Raw genomic sequence first — 6,714 nt, forward strand, 5'->3', positions numbered from 1 at the left:
CTGTGGGTCATTACATTTTAAGCAACTTGGTTTCTGTAATTGGCAAATGATTCCAGAGCAGAGGTACCTCCTAATTTTCAGTTTCTTTTTGGTTTTGCCTGGGAGATTCCTTTCTTTAAGCTCAGGTATAGAGTTAAAAGATTAGTATATTTCACCAACATTTCTGGTTGCTTTTTAATAGGAGGTGCTCCCCCAAATATGCCTAGCACATAATATTAATGGAATAGGAAATCTGCACACAGTATTAATTTCTTCTGCTGCATAAAATTTAACTTCAATTTTAAAGAAGATTTTACAGGTACATGGATTGAAAAGTCAATTGGTTCTACCAAGGTAACTACAAAGGACAGACTTTTCTTGCCCTTTACCACCTCAATCAAACTTTCCAAAGAGAATCACATTCAGCTCTTTCTTTTTTGTATAATGTTCTTACCCAAGCCTTCCTTGCTGTTTTATTTTTAGATACTCTGTATTGAATTTCTACTATTGCTTAATCACATATCAATGTCCCTTCTCCTCATTCTCCAAATAATTATATCTTTAAGTGATACCAACATTCAGGATTTCTATTACTACAATATGTAAATATTATTCCTAGCAGAATCATGTCATACATTTTATATAACTTAATGTTTTGGGGGAGAGTAACAGTCACTTCCATTTTTTTGTTTTGTTTGATAGTCATTTATATATGTGTCCCTATTTTATTGCCAAATGCTGTGCGAAGTGTAACACTTCTCTCAATGTATTCAAACACATGAGTTACTCTCTTGGTTTTCTCTCGCTACATCTCTCCTGGAACCCCCTGCCCTTGGCTTCTGTCTAGTTGAGACTGCTTCATCTTTGCTACAGAGCTGTCACCTGAGAATTGCAGGGGAGGAATTGGAGGGTGGTGATTGCCAAGAGTGGGGATGGCAGCGGGTGTTTGAGCCACATAGGTGTATACAGTTATCAGAGCTCAGCAAATGGACACTAAGTTTGTGTATTTCATTGTATGCAAATTTTACATAAAAAGGACAAAAGCACAAACAAATATTCGATTCTAGTGGTATATTAGCTAAAGTATTTAGGGGGAAGTGTAGGGATGTCTGTAACTTTGAAATGCGTCCAAAAAATAAGATGAATAAGTGGATGGATGGGTAAAAGGATGGATAAATGTGTTAAAACACATAGAGTAAAATGTTAATGGTTAGTCTAGGTGAGGGTATAGTGTAAAATTCACTGTAAAATTCCTTCAACTTTGCTGTATGTTTGAACATTTTTATAATAAAATATTGGAGGAAAAAATAGTGAAGATAGTAAAGTGAAGTAGTCTGTGTTGGAATGTAAACAGGAGCTCAAGAGAAATGTATCAGCTAAAGCAGCGTTGGTGAGGAGCTAAGGAAGAATAAATGAAAATGTTAAAATGTAAACTTAGCCACTTGCCTCTACAGTCTAATTTTTCAGTGTTCTGTCTCGAATATACTCAGATCCAAAGAAACTGATAAATTTGCCTGTCTGTTTCCAGGGAGAGTCAGTAGAGGTATAAGGGAGGAGGAGAGCAGAAATCCTAGAGGAAGGAGCTCTTTGTGAATGCCAGTGTGCCTACAGCAAGCACTTCTGCCCTTGAGTATCAGCTCCCTTAGAGGATCAGAGCTTTGATCCAGCCTTGAGGTGGCATATTCTTTGACTTAGGAAAATTGTCACACTGACAGCCTTATTTTTACCAATGACACAGACAGTCATCGACATAATCATACCAAATAAGCGGGGTGTTCAGAAGGCAATTACAGAAGGCTCTGGGTTGCTATGGTGACAGACCAGCCAGCCAGACCCGATTTTTCTCCTCCCAACTTATTAAAATAGCTTAAAAAAAAACAGAAAAAGATAAAAACTAGCAAGCGCACTAGAAAATGAAGATAAGAGATGTCAGAGTTGGAGTGGAATTTCTTCCACACCATTTTAGGAGAGTCAAGGAGCACTGTCTTAGATTTTTCACCTTCTTGTCCACCTTGTGCAACCAGAGAGTTCCGAGCCCCTCAGAGAATTGAGGAAGGCTTTGAGTGGTGCATTCCTAAATCTGGGACACAGGGGTTCACTGGAAAACAGTGAATCTTACTCCAAAGCCCAGACTTCTGTCCCTCTCTTTTCCCTAACAACAACTTTCTTTCTATATTCACTGAGAGATTAATATTCCTAGCAACAAATGACAGGAGTAGAAGATGGGCAGAGGTTCATTGTGTCCTAGGATTCTTTGCCATTGAAGAAATTCATCAGTTGCAGAGACAGGCAGAGTTCTGGGGAGCAGTGTGCACATAGGATTTAATGCTCCATGTAATATGGTTCCCTGAAACAAGGAGTGTAAACATCTGACTTAGTGTTAGAGCTCTCCAACTGTTGGATCAAGTGAACAGCCAGTCTCAGGCCAGCAGACTCCCACTCGATGAACACTGTTAGACTCTACTAATCAAATTAGTGGCTGTCCAGATTTTCCTGACATTCTCATCTCCGACTGCGATGAGGAGGATTTTTGTACTGGAGAGGAAGGTGGAAAGAGCTAAGGACATTCCACATTGTTGCCAAATTCTAAGTAATGGTCTCTCTATTTAAAGTAAGTAAACAGAAGGGCACCCGGGTGGCTCAGTCAAGTTAAGCAACTGATCCCTGATTTTGGCTCAGACCATGGTTTCATGGTTTGTGATTTCGAGCCCTACAGTGGGCTCTTTGCTGACAGTACGGAGCCTGCTTGGGATCCTCTCTCTCTCTCTCTCTCTGCCCCTTCCTGCCTCTTTCTCTCTTTCTCAAAATAAACAAATAAGCTTTAAAAAATAAATAAGTAAGCAGAAAAACTCTATGGATACTATACAGAGAATGCAACATAAGGACAATAAATGCTTTCCTGAAGATTTTGAGAAGGGCAAATATCTGAAAATTATTTTTTCACACAAAAAAAGAACATTTTAGAAGGCAGTTGTTGGTTACCGTCCTAAAAGATGGGGGTGGGGGGTGGGGAAACAACTCTGCAGCACAAAGCTTGAGGAACACGTTAATGTAAGGATAGAAATACAAGGTGTTCTGGCTTATACAAAGAAATAATGTATAAGAATCTCATATGTTAGATTAGTTTTATAGCAGTGACAGTCAAAGGCTGAAAACTGTATTATGGTATAGTAAACAAATGTGGAACACTTTCAGAATACTGAGGGGGAAACTAAAGAGAAGAAAATGATCAGGAAGATGACAGATGGGAAAGAGAGGGTAGAGATTTCGTTTCAATAAATTGAATGAGGAAAAAAAGGACATGGTATTGGTTGACAGTGAGGAGAAACCACCCCGAGCTAAATAAAATGTTAAATTTAAAACTTGAAAAGGCTCTGTTTTGTTCTTGGTAAAATTAACAAAATAGTCAACACGTGAAATACCCTGGCAAAGAGATAGTAGAGATTTCGTTTCAATAAATTAAATGAGGAAAAAAAGATATGGCATTGGGTTGACAGGAAAAATCACCCAGAGCTAAATGAGATGTTAAATTCAAAATTTGAAAAGGCTCTCTTTTGTTCTTGGTGAAATTAACAAAATATTAAACACGTGGAATATCCTGGCAAAAATTTTAATATAAAAAAAAGGAAGAAGAAAATTTTGTAAGCATCTGGGTTGAAAAGGAGAATTGATTATGTGTAAAAACAAAAACATTAGGCAGGCTGTGATTATTCCCCCATGATATTTAATGCAACAAGACAACGGAGTAATACCAACCATGTTTTATAGGGGAAGTAAAATGACCTAAAAATCTTACAGTTTGTCAAACATTTTGAGTGTTCAAAAGTCAGGGACATCCTGACATAAGAACTCAGAAAAGTAATAATTACTCTTCCATTCTTAGGAAAATTTCTCAATTACGTATTCCAGTTACTTGAATGAATCCAAAGCTAAAGAGAGAGCTCTGGTTCTGCTCTGGCGCTTTAAACCTCCCTATAACCTGTTCCTGTCACTGGTTACAATGAAGCAATTTAGACAAAATACTAAAACAACTCCTAGAGATCTGAAAGGTAAACAAAAGGATGCAGGTTTTGGAGAGGAGTTAAAATATGAAGTGGCCACATAGTCTTGTATTAGTATTTACTTTTTGTTTGTTTTGTTTTTTAATTTTTTTTAACATTTATTTTTGAGAGACAGAGACAGACCTTGAGCAGGGGAGGGGCAGAGAGAGAGAGGGAGACACAGAATCGGAAGCAGGCTCCAAGCTCTGAGCTGTCAGCAGGGGGCGGGGGGGGGGGGTGGGGGCTGGGGCTCAAATTCAGGAACCGAACTGTAAGATCATGACCTGAGTCAAAATCGGAGGCTTAACCGACTGAGCTACCCAGGCACTTCTTGTTTTGGTTTGGTTTGGTTTGGTTCCTCTCTTAAAGCTTTGTTTGAAGGGCAGACTCCTTTTCATGGAAAGGTAAGATGGTCACAGCAGCACTGGCAGCTAAATCTCTCTAGAAACCTTGTCTTTCTGCTCAGGAGCCAGAAAAAGTAGATCCTGTGGGCCAGATAGTAAAGGGAGACTCTCAGAGCCCGGGCTAGGTCTGTATTTTATAATCCCTTGCACAACTGCTTAGGAAAACAAATTCAGCCAAAACCAATTGATAGGTTAGAATGAAATGCTAAATATATGCAAAGAATCAAAGAGAAGCCAAGAAAGTGGGAATGGCATAAAAAAAAAATAAAGAAAAATTAGACTGAGAAAAACTGACAGTAATAGACTGAATCCAAACAAATTGATAATTATATTAAATGTTAATGGTATAATCAGTCCAATTATAGGATAAATATAAACAGAGTGGATAAAAAGCAAGACATTATATTCTTCCTGAAGAGGCACACTTGGAAATAAAGACACGTAAAGATTAAGAACAAGTGGATGGAAAAAAGACATGCCATGCAAACTGTAATCATAAGAAGAATGAAATCATTATTTTAAATGTTACATAGAATAGACTTCAAGACAAGAATGTTACCAGAAATAAAAGGGATATTTCTTTTTTTTTAATTTTTTTTAATATTTACTTATTTCTGAGAGAGAGAGAGAGAGAGAGTGAGGGGAAGAGGGCAGATAGAGAGGGAGACAGAATCCGAAGCAGGCTCCAGGCTCCAAGCTGTGAGTCTCAAACTCACAAACTGTGAGATTATGACCTGAGCTGAAGTTGGACGCCCAACCGACTGAGCCACCCAGGTGCCCCTAAAAGTGATATATATTTTTTTCTACACACACACACACACACACACACACACACACACACACAAATTTATTTTAGCATGCTATATACAAGCTGTAGTGCAACAGGATGGCAATGTGATGATAAGACAGGGCTAATGCTCTTCTCTGCCCAAAAGAAAGTTTCCAGAATTTCACGTTATTTTCCTTAAAAACCCATGTTGCTCTAGTAATAAAATATATTTATTAAGATATGATTAGAAGCTAATAAGCTCAGAAGTATAGTTTGCATGGAAACATACCTTCTGGCTAAACACATGAAAAGTTTTCATGGAATTTTTTCTTCCCCTTTTAGATATTTCTGAGAGATTAGAAGAGAATTTACAGAAAGGTACAGAAGTTTCTGTTTAGATGTTCAACACAAAACAAGGAAAACAGCACATTTAGTGTTAGTGACAGAGAGCAAGTCTGGAGCACCTACAGTTGAAAAGCAGAGTATATTTCTGCTCCCACTTATACAATTACATTACAATATGGGCAAAGGAATATTTTTCCATATTAAATATCTAAATCCAATTGTTCTATAACTTTTCTTTAAATGACACTCATGGAGGGGCACCTGTGTGGCTCAGTCGGTTGAGCGTCCGGCTTTAGCTCAGGTCATGATCTCGCAGTCTGTGAGTTCAGGCCCTGCATCGGGCTCTGGGCTGATGGCTCAGAGCCTGGAGCCTGCTTCGGATTCTGTGTCCCCCTCTCTCTCTCTGCCCCTCCCCCACTCATGCTCTGTCTCTCTATGTCTCAGAAGTAAATAAACATTAAAATAAATAAATAAATAAAATAAATGAAATTCACGGATTCCTCACTTGTTGAAATCCAATATGTAACCAAAGCCAAGTGATCTATGTACCACCAACTATTCCAGAATTATAGAACTTCAATACCCTTCCCAATTCCCCCCACCCCCCGCAACAAAAAATAAAAGGAAAGAAGGAAAATTTTCCCCAACACCCCCCAGAGGCTGCTTAACTCCTGGCAAGACGTGCAAATCATATTCGCTAAAAATAAATCAATAAATCAATAAATCAATAAATACACCCCTGCAAACTTGGAGGCTTTTATCCAGGATTCTTGCGGGGCTCAAAGTATAACCAAAAGATCAAGGGAGGAGTGGGGGAAATGTTGAATCATTCTGGGTTCCCCATGATTAGTGTATCACTTTAGTCACAGAACAAGATAGAACGAGATCTTTTAAGTGGATTTGCCTTTCCAGTGGGTCATTTGTTGCCCAAGTTGATGACAGCAGGAACTTTAGAACCACACTTGCTAATAAATCTGTACTCATTAATCACTTGCATTCACACTTAAAAACTAACAAAAGGAAAAAGAAAACAAAAACTATTCAGTACTGGAGATTAAATAACCATGTGTAGTCTCTTGAAATAAATGTTGATTCCTAAGAAGTCTAATTACTTTCAGTTGCCTTTTTAAAAAATAACCATATGTGTGTGTGTGTGTGTGTGTATACATATATATAT

The sequence above is a fragment of the Neofelis nebulosa genome, chromosome 5 (genome assembly GCF_028018385.1).
Source record: "Neofelis nebulosa isolate mNeoNeb1 chromosome 5, mNeoNeb1.pri, whole genome shotgun sequence".
Taxonomy (NCBI): Eukaryota; Metazoa; Chordata; class Mammalia; order Carnivora; family Felidae; genus Neofelis; species Neofelis nebulosa.